The following is a 19,826-nucleotide window of genomic DNA, read 5'->3' on the forward strand; positions in this document are numbered from 1 at the left end:
TCAATCACAAACACACAAACACAAAAAAGACCAATTATAATGATGAAACAAGTCCACCTCTCCCGGCTAGTGTGTGGATTCTGAGATACATGGTAACATTTCCATACTAAACGACGTGAGATCAATCAGTATTACTAAATACGGATTTAAAGAAGATTACTTATAATGTGGATATATCTTATTCCAAAAATTAACTTTATGGTGTATTCCAGATGATTTAAATAAAAAATATTATTTGCTTAGTCAAAATATAAATTTGTTTTTATGTTATATAACTGTGATTTGTTAGTAAGCAGAAAAATATATGAAGTTGTACAGTATTTTATAGGTTACATATGACTTATTAAAGTTCATTATGCTTGCCAAGAGATTCTGATTTTGACATTCCCACAATTCATGAATAAATGTAAGATTATGAACACATAACGAATTAGTAGTCTATGTAATTTTAAAAATTAAACTGTATAATTTTTCATAGTGTATCTTCGGGTTCATTTCATGAAGCCTATGAAATTCTGCAAACATTTCATGACATAGATTTATCAACATCTAACAGTAAAGATGCCGTTACAGCCTGAAATGGTTCTACTTAGTAAATATGAAAAGCAAATAATGGAAGCCTGACATGTCTACAATCAACATTTTCGTCCACATGTATTGCAATGCTAACACACTTATTGCCAATGAAGGCTAATATAATTATATACTATTTTGGCGTTTGATAGCAACGATGTAATATGATTATTATAAATGCTCCATAGAAGTCGCAGGAAGATAACGAGAATGAAATTTCGCGGAGTTTTGTCTGTGATATTATTTGTGTATACTATGTTGTGCGTCAGTCAACAGGTGCGTCTCCACTATAGTGTAAAACATGCCATAAATATGTCTGAAATATTGCATACATATCACAAACAAGTCCACGACCCTCAGTGGAAACCGAATCTTTGGCAAATGCTGGCTTATCTTAAGAAACAATGGTTAACTAATCAGAACAACTAAGAAGTCGTTGACTTGCATTCAACATGTTTTTGGTGTGTGTACGATAAGTTATCGACGTGTGTTCCCTGCAGCGTACACCCACCCATAGAAACCATTCATGAATGCTGCCACTCTAACAATTTATTTATGTATGTTTAAAATGAAATACAGAACTACAAGAACATTGCATTGTATGACAAATCTGCATTAAGTACACAATTTCCCATTTACTTCACCTACTTGTGTAATGATCAAATATACTGGATAACCCGAGTGTTAAGGCTGCGTTACATACTTATTTTTTACTGCCAGACACCGCTATCACGTTCACTCCATTCATTAATGAAACCGAACACCGTAGTGGTTACTCTATGTCGATCAAATTTTCAAAAGCGAAATTGAGGTTAAACCATAGCAAAACCATCAAATTCAGTCGGATGCATCATCATTTAAATGATAAACTGATGTTGATTTGGCAATGCTTTCCTTCTTTCAGGATATATTCGATGCATTTGTTAATTTGAGGTTCATTTGATTGGACAGTGAGAGCGTGACGTAACTAGGGAATGATTTATCAAAATTTGAATGGGCTCAGTTTTGATTCATGGGTGCGCTATGCAGTTGTGAGCGTATGTCTAGTGTGTTTGCAGTGTCTGTGAAATTGTAAGCAGGCACACGCACACAAACACACACACTATATATATATATATATATATATATATATATATATATATATATATATATATATATATATATATATATAGATGTCCTTAAAAGGAGGAGGGAGATACCTGCCACTTTCATGCTTGAAGTGATGAACGGTGGCTGAATTCCCTAAGCAGAAAACGTCCACTTCATTAGCCTATACATATTTCTAGACATGTGACATCAGTAACACGTTCAATCCCATTATACATACTGCGGCATTCACCCCCATCTTGCACTCTCTCTCACCTTTCAGATGTGGCAATTTTTCTATTTTTGTCCGTGTATATGAAAAGAAATAATGAATGAAAAACACACGGATAAAAAGAATGTTTTAAGTATCTAAAAACTAATAAGTAAATGGCATCATTAAAAACGTCAAGGTAATTTCCCTTTTAACCTCAGCAGCTGTGGGAATAAGAAACAAATTTTAAGGAAAAAATGAAAATTCCTCTCATTGTTTGTTAGGTCATAAACCTGATCGTTTATCTATTTTCTAATGAAATACGGAACGATAAGGGTAGACAACAACTCTTTATGATAATGATAAAACGAAAGAGAATAAAATATATTCATGTCGCCACAGGAACTTCAGTTACACGAATTCCCCTGATTTCAAGAATATTCCAACAACATCATGAAACTTCACACTGCGCGGACGAAAACAGAAAACTGAAGAATTTTATGTTTATGATTGTAAATAAAAGTGTATAATGTAATTTACCCACTATTTAAAAACACATGCAAGGAAGGAATCAGAAAAGTTTGCAACTAAAAACGTGTTTCTTACTTAGGCTTTTCCGCCTTCTCTTACGAACGGAGGAAAAATGTCATAGCAAAATGAAAAAACAGGGCAAAATCCCCGTAGGTGGCGACCATCCCATCCCGGAGCCAAAGGTCGAGAGAGAGAAAGGATGGGAAAATGTCATCTGGACTTCCAACAAGAGTTTTGATGCCACGAAGAGAAGAGGTAGGGATGAAATCCTCTATGGCTTTTGGAAACTTTCTACGCACTTTCGTTTTCGACAATGGCATTCCCTTAATCAACCTTAGAAAAGACAGCGCCTTCCTCTTTATATTTCAGTCAATTAGGAGTCATCTGGTCTGCCTGGAAATTAGTTACAAACATTGTAACCTAATGCTCCCAGCTTTTACTCGTCCAGATTTCCAGACGTGTCCACCCCAGGGCTTCACCCCTGATCTACATGGCGGTCATTAAAGCTTTTTCTCTGCAGATGCCAGTCCTAATCATTTACTACCTGCCCCCACTTCATGCATTTCCTGCTAGCAAAATGTCATTTCACCCTGAACGTATGTCAGAGAGAGAGAGAGAGAGAGAGAGAGAGAGAGAGAGAGAGAGAGAGAGAGAGAGAGAGAGAGAGAGAGAGAGAGAGAATATTATGTTATTGAATCTTGCAACCTTTGTGATTGTGATTTGTGTAACACTCTTCTTATAAAATCTATTTAAACAATTTGAAATTTGTCCTTAGTTTATATAAAAACTGCATTAAAAATTCGTATTTTTCTATTAAAAACCACATAGTTCCCATTATCGTCTCCCATAACTGTATATTTGAAGGGTTACATATGTACAGGCATTCTGAATGGATACGCGTACTCACGCATAGTCACATCCACGTAAATAAAAATAAGGCATATTTTACTATGACAGTACTTGCATGAGAGAGAGAGAGAGAGAGAGAGAGAGAGAGAGAGAGAGAGAGAGGTGATCCCAGACTATTTCTGAACTCAAAGCCACTGGTTCGAAATAAAGATCCTCTCTTGACAAAAATATCCTCTTCAAAGTTTTTCCTTCCACTTCTCAAAAGGATAACAGCTTATTCTGAGAGCTCCTCCTCCTCCTCCTCCTCCTCCTCCCCTGGCCTTTCTTTCTCTGCATGACAATCTCTCCCTCGTCGGACATACACGTTGAGGGGAAGGATCGAAAAATTGCTATGTGAAAGCGTTGGTTTTTTGCGTATTTTGAAGGCGTCAAGAATAGGCATGGACGTCTTTTTTTTCCCTTAAGCTTTGAGCGTATACATGAATATGCGTCAAGGTATAAAATATCTCGTAAAAACATTCAGCAGTTTGAAAGGTGTGTCTACCAAGTCTCATCACATAAAAAAATAAAATAAGGGTATTTAGAATGACCTGTGACCTTTGAAACAAAAGCTAAGGTAAAAATATTTTGAAAGTTATTTACATGGACTTCTGAAGACGAGATACTTTGTCATTGTTTCACAGGTCTAAATAAAAAAATGAAAAAATAGGTCAGGGTCAAAATATTTGTGGACGGTAAGGTTAAATCCTAAGGTACTTTTTAATAAAATCTGTTTAACTTCAGGAAAAAAGGGAAGATAATAATAATAATAATAATAATAATAATAATAATAATAATAATAATAATAATAATAATAATATTTCTTCAACCAAAATATACATGTGATGATACTCCATTATCAGGCCATTCAATTTTTATATTATCTCTTCCAATTTATTCACTCTCATTACAGTAATTGAAATTTACATCGTAGTATTTACAGGACAATGCAGTTGAAATGTTTCTCTTTTGAAAAATATGGAGATACATTTTAAATTCGTAATTAACTAACGTCTTCCTTATCTGTCCATTCCCCGGCTTTCTGTTGCTATTCTGCTCTCAGTGTCGCAATCACAGGAAAGCCAGGAACACAACATCACTGCTGTGTGACGTTCAGTTAGATACAGTCACTTTTATACAAATATTTCGTTGAATGTACAAACTCTCTGACTTGAATAACTCTCTCCGTTTACTAAAAATTCTTCCGTACTGGGAGGCCAAGATTCAAAGTATTTATTTTGCAGAAAAAACATCCTGGGCAAATTTATAATGATTGAGAAATGTGCCTTGTAATATAACTACCCTGAAATATTTCATGCTGCATAAACATAAAGTTATCGTGAAAAGTCTTTGCTTCTGTTATGAAGACAAATAAGGTTTTCATTTTATAAATAATGACAGTCCTCCAGGTTACCAACATGAGGTTTCATGGGTACGTGCAGCACTCGTTGAGTCAGCACATACTTATACCGCTCATAAGGGCCGCGTTTCATTGATTAAATATTATTTGTGTAACGAAGACGCACATAAACGTTGCTTAGCATAAACATTCTAAATCTACCTAATCACGATGATTAAATAAGGATATCAGTTACAGTGAATAGTTTTATCTTCATATGGTGATAATGAACAGCTATACATTATCTGTTCTTTTGGAAGTTAATCTGAATTACCAACTTTCATTGACGATCACTCCATCTACAGAGAGAGAGAGAGAGAGAGAGAGAGAGAGAGAGAGAGAGAGAGAGAGAGAGAGAGAGAGAGAGATCCTTCCTAATCTACTGAGAATTTGGCTATCCTGGCAGTGGGAAGAAAAAGCGAAACTTTTCAGAATTACGAGAACGTACCGTCTCTCTCTCTCTCTCTCTCTCTCTCTCTCTCTCTCTCTCTCTCTCTCTCTCTCTCTCTCTCTCTCGCTGGTGAACGCGAACGCACCATGAAGGAGTTCCGTGAATTCTTTTCCACACCCACCAAGAATAAATTCTGTGCAGGTATACACGTTTTCTCCTACGTTTTGCTCACTGAGCACAAGCCAAGTGAATTCATTCTTTAAACTGCTTTGCTTCGGTTCTGAAGTACAGTATATAGGGGATCATTTTCAACGGATAATCCCTCTGTGTTATTAAATGAAGGATTCAAAATGCCCACATTGCCAGAATTGAAGAGAATCCGGATTAGATCTCTTCTGAAGTGGGAAGTGTCAGGAAGTGATCAGTGATTAAAAAACTTTCCACATGTTTCAAACTGATATTAACCCACATCCCATCACGAGAATGAAACGGAAAAATGAATGATTCCATCACAGATTAACCGGACGATGTTCGAACTTGGTTTTATGATCTGTACAGGCAAACTTAGCAATGATAAACGGGTTAAGTTCAACAAATGGAGATGTATTCTCCTTAGTTGGACTACTCAAACTTTCCTGAAAATTGCTGGGATACAAAGAGAGTATTACACGTAATCAGAACTTATTTCTCACAGGCGTCCTTACTGCGCCAGTTGTCATCGTCATGTTGACCTTCTAGGCTGTGATTTAAGGTTTCAAAAATCCGTTTTTATCCTTCTGTTCATTTCGTCAAAAGCTTTCACAAACACTTTCAATAAACTTCCAAACATTATCTTGTTCTTTAAAAAAAAACTTTTTTATTATTTAATATTTAATGAACCTTATCTGAATTAACCGTTTAGTTTAAATAAGATTTTCATGAACTACGCAGACTTTCAGATAATGTGCCAAAGTTATGCAAATAAAATAGTGATTAAAAAGTAAATGTTAGTTTCAAATGTAAGATTCTCTTTTTCGTTAAATGGATTAAAGACCGATGGCGATTACATAATAAATAAAGAAACTATTTCCGGGATGATTAAGAATATAACTTCTGAAGGCTACGATAAAAAAATATTATGCAAGTAATTTAATGATGAATAAAAGCAATAAAAATCTACTGTTGTCGAATGCACTTGCTGATTAGCCCTTTGGATTGTGTATTTATTGCTTAGAAACTAAATCTTTAAATATTTTCATTCACGCCTACTGTAAATTAAAAAAAGCATCGGAAACATTAAGGTTCCTCTCGCACAGACGTCCATGACTTCATCTACAAAGACTGAAAATCTGATTCGAAGAAACCAAAACTCATGAATCTGTTGGCAACAGGATTATAAACTTTTAGTACAGAGAACAACAATATTTAATATTGTTTACTTTTCAGTGTATAGTTCTGTCGGGAATGGAGAGAGAGAGAGAGAGAGAGAGAGAGAGAGAGAGAGAGAGAGAGAGAGAGAGAGAGAGAGAGAGACTATGCGTGCGCCTGTGCGAGAATGTGTGTATGCAAAACAAGAGGAAAACACTTGTGTTTATGCATCTGGGTCAGTAGTAATGAGCAGACTTCATTTATGTCAAGAACTGCAATAACGCGAATTCTGGAGAAGCGGATTTTTCAGCATAAATTTCAGACAGAAACGTCCGAACTTCCCACCAGCAAGATAAACGTTGTAAGAACCATCTCGTCACTTTTTCTTTCATTTGTTCTTTAAATTTTCCTTCTTAGAAGAAATGGCAATTCAGGAATTTTATAGTTTCTTTTCCCGGACTTGCCCAAAATCTAATTCCGACAGGGTACAAAGACTCGCTTCCTTTTGCTGCTGATTCAGTGAAAGTGGTTTGTTCAGCTTTCTCTATTTCCTTTCGACCTTTCTCTCATTATTACAACATTATAGGAAACAGAGTTATAACTCACACTCCCCGTCGCATTGTTATATTCCTTCATTGTGAGGCACTGTATATCCACAAAATCAAAAGTATGTAATATTATTCATGAAATTATTATCAATTATAAAACCTCTTCCTTACCCTTTTATGAATATTGCAGCATGAATGAAGATACATTGACAACTTGGATTTCCCGCAGTGTCTGTGTCAAGAGAATATGAATGACATTTTCATGTCATTCATATCCGAACAATTGTTTTAAGGTTTAATTTTGCGGAGCTTATTAATTATGGTCTTTTATCCAAATTCTGGTCTTTGGCTAACTCGAAAATTACATCTGGTCAAAATACACACACAAAAAAAAAAGCTTGTTGTTAAGCACAAAGACTACCTAAACAACTATTATGTAACAAACAAGCGCGTGCGGATAAATGGAATTCTGATTTTACCGTATTTTTACATACATGTACTTGCGCGTACTCATGAGCGCACGCTAACATACACAAATATATTTGTATGTTATGTTATAATATATCTATCTATCAATCATCATATATCTATCTTCTCTCTATATATATATATATATATATATATATATATATATATATAAATATATATATATATATATATATATATATATATATATATATATATATATATATATATATATATATATATATATATATATAATATATAAAGACACAAGCCACAAATATTAAAGTTTATTAAAGTGTCACCTCAATGGGAATTCTTTCAAAAACTTATTTAATGTGACTTTATCACCTTAAACGCCCATCTACGTATAAGGTAAGCATGATGTCATTTGCGAGCTCTCTCTCTCTCTCTCTCTCTCTCTCTCTCTCTCTCTCTCTCTCTGAGATCTGCTGCTGATCGTCAATGGCCCAACTTTTGGTAAGATAGACCCAGCTGGTGTGACCGAGGAAGGTAACAAAGAGTGTGTGAAGGCGCCATGGTTATCATATTAAGCCTGGTTTCATTTCAATTCTCGCAGGAACCATATTTCTGGGAAGTTCTTAGTTTCTGGCATTTAAAGTCGTCCTTGAGTAGTCTTCAAAATTGTATTAATCGTTTTCAATCTCTGAGAAAGATGAGATTTAATAATGTTTTCAGTAAGTAATTAAGGAAAGTGGAAATATTCTTTGGGAAGATTATCATCTGATGATGATACCATTGCTTTACTTTTGTTGTCGGAATTTAGTTTTTACTAAATGACTGCAGAACTTCAAAATTGCATGGTTTTATTTGAATTTAGTCTTCATGTTGTAACGTGTGATTAAACATTTTCTTAGTTTTATAGATAATTTTACCTAATAATTAGAATATGACAAGTTCGCTCCCTAATGGCACACTTTTAAACAACAAAATTCCTTTCTTGGGGCTGAAACGGCCAAAGTCCTCAAATTCAGAATCAACAGGGGTCGTGAATGACATTCACATTACTAAATGAATGAATTACAAAGTAAATAATATAGCAGTCGGATTGACTAACATGAAGTTCTACTATTTATCCAACTCAACTCTTAATCTGTAAAGCATGCTGCAATAACTTTAAAATATTCAAATAGAAAACGTGTCTGGCTATAGTATAAATTTGAGATCCCAACCAAATAATATCAAAGAGCATCATTCATACGAAACTTTTGTATGAAAATAATGTGTGGTTTTTTTATTCTGCAAAAATATCATTGTGTATTTTATTGCCGACATCCACATATCATTTTGGATTGTGTTTCAAAACGAGTAATGTTTATTATCATATCGTAATTATAATCAAAACTCATATTCGTCCTCTTGAGTTTTATGTTAAAGAAAACTCCATGATCCTTACATTATCATTTTTCTCTTAAAAACAAAATTAACTGCGATACGAATTCTTGATTTGCCCGAATGTAGAGAGCGCTGTCATATTTTAAGATAAATGAAATCTCATGTCTATATTTACACTAACAAAAAAACTCTGGAAATGGATAAGAGACAGCTAACTCTTGCAGACATCTTTGTCCTTAATTCATTTCTCACTCGTAAGAAAAACACAGAAAATGAAGGAGATAAAGCAAATGATCTACAGGGGACCTGAGAGAAAACCCACAGTTATACTACGCCGTGACAGAGGGTTGGGCATCAAGGGTGAAGAAAGGAAGCGGAACACAAGTAAAGCAGAAGGCTAAAAAGTGGGTACATTTAGTGCCGAAGGGACGCTACAAATGTACTTAAAATCAACAACTCTACCCCGTTCCCATCCCCCCGCCCCATTCCATGTAACTGAAGGATGAAATGAAAAATCTCCAAGAGAGACAATCTTCTTAATTAACTCGGGAAAGAAAATAAAGCGAAAGAAACGCATCTGTCGCGTTTAATTTCATTGCTGCAAATAAACATCGAGAACACCGTGAAAGAAATTTATAACAGAAGTTAGGTTTCTGTATTTAAAGCGTTTTTGATCTCAAAAATAAACATCATAAGAAGCATAAACTGATAAATAATATCTTGAGGATTACCACATCATTCGCTCTTAATTGGATAATCAAGGTCAACCAAACTTCGTCCAATCATTCTAGATTCAAAAAGTACAAAAAGGGTGATTGGTCATGAATCAAGTCAAAGTTAAATCATTTGGAGGAATTAGTATATCACAGTTGGTTTATGCGGTTGTAATTTACGCTGTTAATTACTAGAGACTACAGTAACTGATATGATTAATCCAAATAATTTCATAAAGGTGAAATCACAAGTGGTAGTATGTCTGCTCTCTCTCTCTCTCTATATATATATATATATATATATATATATATATATATATATATATATATATATATATATATATATATATATATATATATATATATATATATATATATATATATATATACACACAACCACACACATATATATAAATATATAAATAATATATAATAAATATATAAATTATATAAAATATAAATAAAAAAGAAAAGAAATAAAAAATAAAAAATTCTAAATCTTATAATATAATTAATTTAATAAATAATTTTTTCAGATATTTTAAACAACCAAATTAACAAAAGAAATAAGTAAAATAAAAATAAATAATAAAAATAAATAAGATATATATAAATAAAATATATATAAATAAATTGAAAATAAAAAAATTAATGAACTAAAAGAATCGTTGCTGCGTTCTCTCAAAATCCAGTTTTTCTGCAGAAAAATAAATTTGAATTGAAAAAATTTAAATAAATTATATTATAAATAAAAATAAATAAATATGAAAAAAATAAATAATTTTAATAAACTTTATTATATATAAATTATATATAATATACAATTATACATATATATATATATATATATATATATATATATATATATATATATATATATATACAACCCACACACATTACACACACACACACACACACACACACATATATATATATATATATATATATATATATATATATATATATAACATATAACAGAAATATATATATATATATATATATATATATATAACCTAACTGCAAATATATATATAATATATTATATATACGCCATTAAATATATTATATGTGGAACAGATAAATATATATAGGTGGAAAGCAAGGGCGTATATATATAAAAGAAGGAACTTTTTAATTTTATATCTTATAATGTATATTTTTTCTTTATTATTTTCTTTAATTAATTTGCTAAATCTTAATTTTTCAGATATTTTATATAAACATGAGATTAACAAAGGAACAGAGAGTAAAAGCAATTCAAAACAATAAAAATGGTGCTGAAACCGCAAGATTATTATCAGCTGAATTTAACATCCCAAGGGTGCAAAGCCGAAATATCACAAGCTTGATTAGAAAATTTGAAACCACAGGAAGTGTAAGTGATGCTCAAAGAGCGGGTAGGCCAGTTGTTGCAACAAGCTTAGAAAAGTCCAATGAACTACAAGAATCGTTGCTGCGTTCTCTCAAAAATCCAGTAGGCGCCTTTCTGCAGAGTTAGCAATTAGAATTTGTATTGAACATTATTAAATCGAACAGAATAAGCATTATATTATTTTGTTAATATATTATATTAATCTATTAGCCTGTGGCAATACATTCATGTTCGAAAAAATAAAGGATAATAAAAAAGGCTTTAATTTTGTTCCACTTAAACAAAGGGCGTTACTTATGCCTCACCCAACTGTATATATATATATATATATATATATATATATATATATATATATATATATATATATATATATATATATATATATATATATATATATATATATATATATATATATATATATATACACACTCCCTCGTCCTCTATTCTGTACGTACAACCAATCATTTAAAAAAATTCTGACTAATCGCATCAGTACATTAGTGAAAATATTAAAGAACCAAGGAAATATAACTTACTTTTTTCATCTTCATTATTACACAGAAACAGTCACTCTCTCACCTACACATTCTAACATATACTTGCTTCCATCATACAATGTTACAGAATTCTTCCCTACAGAACTCTTACCAACTACTACTCTTATTTGCCACGCACCCTTAACGCCTTGCAAGTTGGTCTACCTATAAGTTTTTCTAGGTCAAAGTATGTCACATACAGGTTACCCATTCACGTTCAAACTTATATATCTGTTCCACAATAAAATACCTAATCCACACACTCCTTTCTTGTGTAACCCACGATGTTCATGTCCTCAAAAATTCATCACAACTGGCCCTCAGATTCCCAAGGATGATCCCAATACATTTATGGTCAGTTCTTTTTTTTTTTTTTTACCACGGATATCATCTAAGCGAGACACTTTCCCAGCTGTGCAGCCTTAGTTACGGAGTTTATTGTTGAAGCAACAGACTCAAGGTATTTCCGTTACTAAGACTTATAATCAATGATGGTGGGTTTGCTCATGACTCACTTTTGCTAATATATTTACGTAGAGAGAGAGAGAGAGAGAGAGAGAGAGAGAGAGAGAGAGAGAGAGAGAGAGAGAGAGAACTCATAAATTTTGCGCATACATTTTTCTCGTCAGCAGGGAATATTATCAAATATAGTTAATAGAAGAAAACGTAATTGTCAATGTTTAAGCAAATATGTATAATGTTTTCTAGAAAAGATTAAGCAAATATGTATGAATGTTTTCTAGAACAGAGTATATTAAACAAGTCTGTCATTTTAAATCTGTTTATAAAACAAGAGGGATATCAAATTTTAGCTTTTTAATCACGCTTCCATCTCGTCAAACAGTACTGAGTGGAATAAAAAAAATTTAAATCACCTGAGTGGGTTGTTTTGAAGATTAGTTTTATTACCTTTATAATTGTTTATTATAATTGTTTATTTTAGTCACTTTATATTGGAAGACTGACTTTCAGGAATTTCATAATCATCTACATTAAAGATGTATAGAATAAAGTTCACGAAAGGCCTTTGTTAATGTATTGTAAATCTACCTTGAACGTAATAAATTAGCTTCCGCTTTTTGAGCTGTAGAATTCATTAAACTTTTCAGCTCTAAAGAAAGAATTCATACAGGAGCTAACTTAAACACGAGAGAGAGAGAGAGAGAGAGAGAGAGAGAGAGAGAGAGAGAGAGAGAGAGAGAGAGAGAGAGAGAGAGAGAGAGAGAGAGTTTCTAACCTAACAGCCATGAAGAGCAAAAGGCCTGGTATTTCTTTCAGCCAACGTCCCAGAAGTCTACTTATTCATAGGGAAAGAAAACCCATTCATAGGTATATTAAATTCAACCATAGACACGCACTGATTCCACTTGGTTCAAAACAAAAGAGGGCGTCTTTTGCCATGCTGAAATTAACATCACACGTAATTGTCGAAAATCCATAATCAAAGAAAGTTCCCTATCGCAATTAAGTCAATGAAAAAGTTTCCAATCGGAATTAAGTCAATGCGAAAGTTTCCAATCGGAATTCAATCAATGCAAAAGCTTCACATCGGAATTAAGTCAATGCGAAAGTTTCCAATCGGAATTAAGTCAATGCGAAAGTTTCCAATCGGAATTAAATCAATGAGAAACTTTCCCATCGGAATTAAATCAATGAGAAAGTTTCCCATCGGAATTAAGCAATAAGAAAGTTTCCCATCGGAATTAAGTCAATGAGAAAGTTTCCCATTGACATTAAGTCAACGGGGAGTATTTTCCATTAAAAATTCCTTTTTAATTATTAATTCAATATTACTACAGGTTCCATCTTGATTTATGTGACAAAATACCCACCCTGATTAACAAACGCTAGATTTCACTCTTTTAATATTTAAACATAAATCAGAACAAGCACAATAGTTTTTACATCAAGAATCACAAAAGCGCTGCCTGCACAACAACTGGAATCACTTCGATGATTCTGACAGCAATTAAGAATCTTCAAAATGAAACCTTTTCTGCAGTAGGCTATTATTTTAAAAAATCAGCCAAAAAAAGGGACCCTTCAATAAATATTATTCTTCAAAGATAATGCTCGAAAAACAAATGCACATCAATCAAAAATAAATTATCTACAAATGAAGTTAAGAACACGCTTGAGTAACTCAAAAACGATGTACTTGAACCCCATATCTAACATAGAGCAGTTACTGCATAGGCTAAGGTTGAACTGAGAGACGTCATCAGAGTAAGTTTGGTAGTCAGAGTAGGTTTGGTAGCCAAGATGAAAATTGTCCCCTTAGGGAGGGTAGTACCATCAGTGTACCTCACGTGGTGCACTGTAGGCATCCCTTCGGTCCCTAGGTGCAAACCATTGCATTCATTTTACTGAAGGAGGGGCCGTGTAGGCTAAGGAACAACCCAGGCATCTATCTTCCTGCACGACCGAACCACAGAGGAGAATTCACCGAAAGACCGGGTAACAGTCGACCTTCAGAAGGCCAACACTACATTGGTTACTTAATCCTAATGAGAAACTACACAAGGCCATCATCTGTAACTACCCATTAGAGCTCCACCCTCCTGGGACCCTCTTCTGGAGTTCCTCCTGTTGTCGACGCCGAGAAGTGTCTAACAAAACTCAAAGCGCCTTCACAGAAGATCCTACCGACCTTCAGAGGACCAGTTTCGAGCCAGGTATGGCTCAACATATGGGGTTATTTCCCAGCAAAGGATTACACTCCTGAGCCTCTCAGGTGCTACCACTGTCAGGGGTATTTTCATCACCAGGACCATTGCAGGGGCCCTGCAATTTGCGCCATATGTAGGAAGCAATAAAAACACGAGACCAAGTTATGTCTGGATACATTGAAAAAAGGGGAACCTACTTCACCCAACTGTTTATAACCTCATCATGAATTGTTCAAACGATGCAATGGCAGATTAGCCACCCACTGCACAGTTGAAAGGAAGATCCAATCCACCAAGACCGACTCAAACATCAGCAGCTTCATGTCAGGAGAAAGACACTCGAACTAAGCAGCCAACAACCCAGACCCAAAACCTCAAACCTCAAAGGTGCCTTCCCAACCGATAGCATTTCAGCCAAAAATGCTAATGCCTCGATCACATTTTGGCGAACTCTTCCGCAAGCTGGTGGGGGCCAAGGAAAGAGCAACGGGGGAAGACTCTTTATCTCTGACACTTCAGACTCATCAAAGACCTGATCGACAATGCTCAGCAGCAGTATGGCACTTCCGGCCCCGACGATTCGCTCAACTATAAGCACTGCGGTGGTTGGCAATCACTTGGATTGGCATTTGCCTTGTTTCTCCCCCTCAAGCATTTCCTTTCCGCTTCCGGCCGCCTGACGTCTAACGACCCAGTCCTTCAACTGTCACCATCTTCCACTTAAGCTGTTGCATCTTTCCTTTATCTCTGGCTGAAGGGAGATAAAAACAAAACATTTATACTCTTACATTCCACAGTCCTCCTTTGAGGGGCAAGCACAAGCCAAGTGACATTAAAATACTCTGACAGCACAGTTCTCTCGAGAGACAACCACACGTCTTCCCTTTAGTTTGGTGAAAAAAAAAAAAAAAACGCTTTTTCCTCAACTAAATATTGTTTCCTTTTCTTTTATCGATCCCTCCTCCTGATGATAGATGCTCTTTTTCTTTTCCTTTAAAAGTTAAATACCGTATGGAATCTCCGTCGAGTTCTTCATTTTCCCGTCTTTTCTCTTTCGATAATTTTTTCTTTTTTTCCCCTTACTGGCCATCTACGACTTGCCAAGACTCTCTCTCTCTCTCTCTCTCTCTCTCTCTCTCTCCTACTGACGTACACCTGAGCGTTTAAAGGGGTTTGCAGTCCTGCCTGTTGAACCTTTCATTTCATGAGCATATTTTCACTTTCCGCACCGTTATCTTTACACATTCGTAACCATTTTTTCACTTCAAATATCGACTGACACTTACGGGATGCTCTATGACCAAGAGCCCGTTCTGCCATAACGCCACCTCAGTCAAAAACAACATCATGTAGCCTAATGGGTGTTACGAGACCATCTGGGAGGAATAAGGAAACATATTTATTCAAAATACGATGGCAATTCTCCGAACAGGGAGGAATAAGGGCAAGATGAACATACAATAACTGACATAAGTAAAGAGTTCGAGATGGCTTCCAGATTATGAGTCTAGCGTTTTGGTAATCATCATGCAATTTAAACTACGTGTTAAAAACACCGAAGGATTCATTGAAGGCAGCGAATCTGACAGAGGCTGAGAGGGAACCCCATTGTTCAGAAAAGCTCGAGAGACCAGAGGCAACAGACCGACTCGAGGTTCAGAGTTACATTTCTGAAGGCCCATCACATATATTATAGACACCACGAAACGGAAGGCGTGGCTCACACACATTTCGTCGATCGAAGGCTTCCATTTCCTCTTTCTCCTGTACATCCAAGAGTTGACAATACCGGCAGACGTTTTTCAAGATATGACAGAGCCCACGACTCTTCCAGACATCCGTAGAGCATTGGAAAGCATCATGCCGGCGAAGACAACATATGCCTTAGCAAGAAAAGAATATGTCCCCGAAGGCCTTAAAACAGCAAAGTATGCGTTCATAAGAAGAGATGCATACAAACCCCCTCCCCTCCCCACTCTCCAGCCTACTCGGGACCACATCACATACTACAACGCAGAGAGAAAGCGTATCAGCTGATGGTGGATGGAAAAGTCACCTGGGTCTCCACTGACAGATTAAAACCAGCCCATATCCCAGATCACGACCCACAGATCCAGAGCTGATTCAAATGATCTTTTATGCATTTTTCAGAAGATGCCTTTTTTCCTTGTCAGAACTGTAATTACAAATGCATGTCGGAATCACAAGGCTAAATTATCTGTAACTGTTGCTACCTGTCTCACAGAAAGTATTTCAAACAAGATTGCCAGGAAAAACATAAAAATATATATACATACACATTATATATATATATATATATATATATATATATATATATATATATATATATATATATATATATATATATATATATATATATATATATATATATGTTGTTCCTGTGTCTATTTAAGGCTGACAGCTGTTCCAAGTATTAACTTCTAGCTCTCAAGTAGGCTACACTAGTTCCACAGTGGAAATGCACTACAAAAGACGGATGATTGCAGTCGAAAATTGATTATTAAAAACTAGAATCCCCTAAAAATGGAAAATTAAACACTAATTCACAGGTCTGGATGATTCATTGTGAAACTTTACAAGCTTTCCTGAAAATTCACAAGACTGAATCCCATGTCTCAAAAAGTCCCAAATACCTGCATCCCCATTTTCTAACGCTGGAGGGGCGAACATATCTCAGGGCATCTGGACATTCAGATTAGGCAGCTGCTATGCGATGCTCAATGCTTCAGAACCCACAAACCACAAATAACCATCTTGTGGGTGAACAACTTTTGTGTTCCTGATAAGGATTTTTTGTTATTCACAAAAGTTTAGTATACGATCCCATTGTTGTGGTAAGCTTGAAGGCTTATCCACACGGGAATCATCATGTGCTTGTATCAAGAGCTCCGTGGATCTCTAGCAAAAGTTTGAATTTGTAAATAACGTTACCCCTTGGGAGTGGTGTTACTTCTCATCAAAAGAACAGCTACGAAACTGGGCAGCTGGATACTTTCTCACACGGCACCTTTGATGTTGACTGGTTACTGATGATCATATGAAAAGCATCTGCTTCTAGTCTTTGGGCCATCCCTCCAGTCAATTTTCAGTTGCTTTCTCTTGTGCTCTAGACTCATATGTCGAGTGCTTTTATTTTCCTAACTATAATTCCCTGCGTCATCATCTTAGATTAACACAAGACTTTTCCTGGCACGGACTCTTGCTGTAGGGCAGCCCATAAGATTTCCTCTGTCGTAATTCTCAGCTGCCGTTAATTAACATGTGTACAATTTTCAGTTCCGCATGAACAGCTTTCCAGGTAGTGTAGTGAGAGAAGCGTTCTAATATAGGCAACAGAGATGGATCTTTTGTATGAATTTGGACACTGTATTTGTGTTTGATGGATGTACTTTTTCCCATTAGAGTGGTACCAGACGGTGTAAAACCCCATGATGAGGACACGTGGATGGGCATGCCCAGGAAAACTCTTTGTGCCTCACTTAAGCAGTTTCTTAGGTACTTAGTAACTGGAAAAAATGTGGTGGTTGCAACTAGGTTTAAATGAGCACAGGGCTTGCAACCTCACCCTAAATGAATATCTTGAATCACAAGACTAAACCCTGGAAACAACCCCTTTGAAAGGAAAAGATATAAGATTAGGTAATGGGTAATACGCAGGCACGCACGCGCACACATATACAAGCATGAGTAAACATATTATATATATATATACATATATATATATATATATATACACATATATATATATATATATATATATATATATATATATATATATATATATATATATATATATATATATATATATATATATATGTGTGTGTGTGTGTGTGTGTGTGTATACATAAATATAATTTAGTCCTCAATTTACCTTTCGCTGCACCTTATGAATCTAGGCTATGGTAAGAAGGTCCATTATGTAGGCAATCCAGCGAGAGAGAGAGAGAGAGAGAGAGAGAGAGAGAGAGAGAGAGAGAGAGAGAGAGAGAGAGAGAGAGAGAGAGAGAGAGATTTTTTTTAACCTATATAATATGCACAACATTTGATAACTGCTGATTCTAAATTACTAAATATGTTATAAATCTAAATGTTCTAAAAGATTCAGCTTCATGAAGTAACAGATGTAATTTGAAAATTATTAGTATTTTCAAGTTCAATTCTCGATAAGTCTTGCACTGTATACGGATTTACTTGAGTCTGTTAACCAATTAAGTTAATTTGTATTTCCCCAAAGTACACAAAACCAAAGCCTCTGATGCAGGAGAGTTCATCAGCACCAGCTGACACAGTCGTTGACACTTGGTGACAAGGTAACAATGTAATTAAATGCAGGTGATGCAGGTGGGTACGAGAACCCACGCCCCTCTTACCTGTCCTAATCTGGAACTTTGTCCTTCGGCATCACGGAGAAAATGGGTTGGAAGAGGTGGGATTATGACAGAAGGCTCAGGTTGTATATCTCTGATAAATAAATATTAGAAAAAACTGGTATATATTTGTTCCAATGGGAATACAAACCATCGCCTTTTATGTAAGCCTCATTCCTGAAGTGGGAGGGTAATCTCTTATCTCACTGACCAAATAATTTAATCTCCATCTGGGGTTGCCATGCACCTGGTCATAACCATAAACAGAGGACTAATGACGCCTGTAACTTCCTACAATCTGGCACAGGTTTGCAAGACTGGTGGGCCCTGGGCCACCATGAGATGTGCCTGAACTTTCTACGAAGAATTTTTGTCCAAATCGTTGCTGAAGAAAAACACAAACACCATCTATAATAAAACAGTTGACTTAAGTTTCCACTTGAAAATGTCAGACAGAGCAAGTCCTCTCAACCAAGATCTAGATAAAACTAACACTCGTGAGCGGTGGCAAAATATGACGTCACTTAAACCCAGTCTTGCCTCGGGGTTATGTGTGCCTTTGCTAATGAGTCAGTCGGTTTGAGATTGATGAAAGCAAAAAGGTTCTTGCCTTGCTCAGTTTACGGTTGTAATAACCTAACACCAAAAAAAATTTCTTTAGAAGATGAATTTTAAAATAGTTTCTTTAAAACTTTGTGCAACCAGAGTATTTGTATTTGCTGTTGGCTATGAAAAATAATTTTTTGGAGCATGGATTTTACAAAACAGATTTTATTTCATCTGGCGAACAGCAAATGAATACACTTTAACACCAAAACTGACTCAAAATCACCTTAATCACTTATTGTGTCAGGAGCTCGAAGGCAACGGTCAAAATGCGGCCTAGTTAATGTTCAAAACATGTGCCATTGGGTTTCTAGAGAAAAAGGTACAATTTCATCCCAAAACTGTTGGTGACAGCCAAATTCCAGTGAAATTATGGGAGATGTCAAGTCAAATGCCTATGGTGTGGATATAGACTACCAGAAAGAAATTTTGGGTAGCATGGTAAACATGATGACAACTATGAGAGTGAAGGGTTATGTGTCGTTATTTAAACTTTCAGAAATTTAGTCATTCTATCAAATCTCTGATTGGACTTTGATATATAGTTTAGATTATATAACGACCTGGAGGATCAATCAAGACTGCTTTTTTTTTTATCAATTAGGCAGATGCTCAAAGGAAACAAAATTTTTAGTTATAAGACTAAAATGACGTGATTTTGCATCTCCAAATGCTAATTAGAGACAAAGTGCCTCTGAATGATGATGAAAATGAACGAGAGTTAGTCCTAGACCAAACCATCATATAGTC

The sequence above is a fragment of the Macrobrachium rosenbergii genome, chromosome 45 (assembly GCF_040412425.1).
Source record: "Macrobrachium rosenbergii isolate ZJJX-2024 chromosome 45, ASM4041242v1, whole genome shotgun sequence".
Lineage (NCBI taxonomy): Eukaryota > Metazoa > Arthropoda > Malacostraca > Decapoda > Palaemonidae > Macrobrachium > Macrobrachium rosenbergii.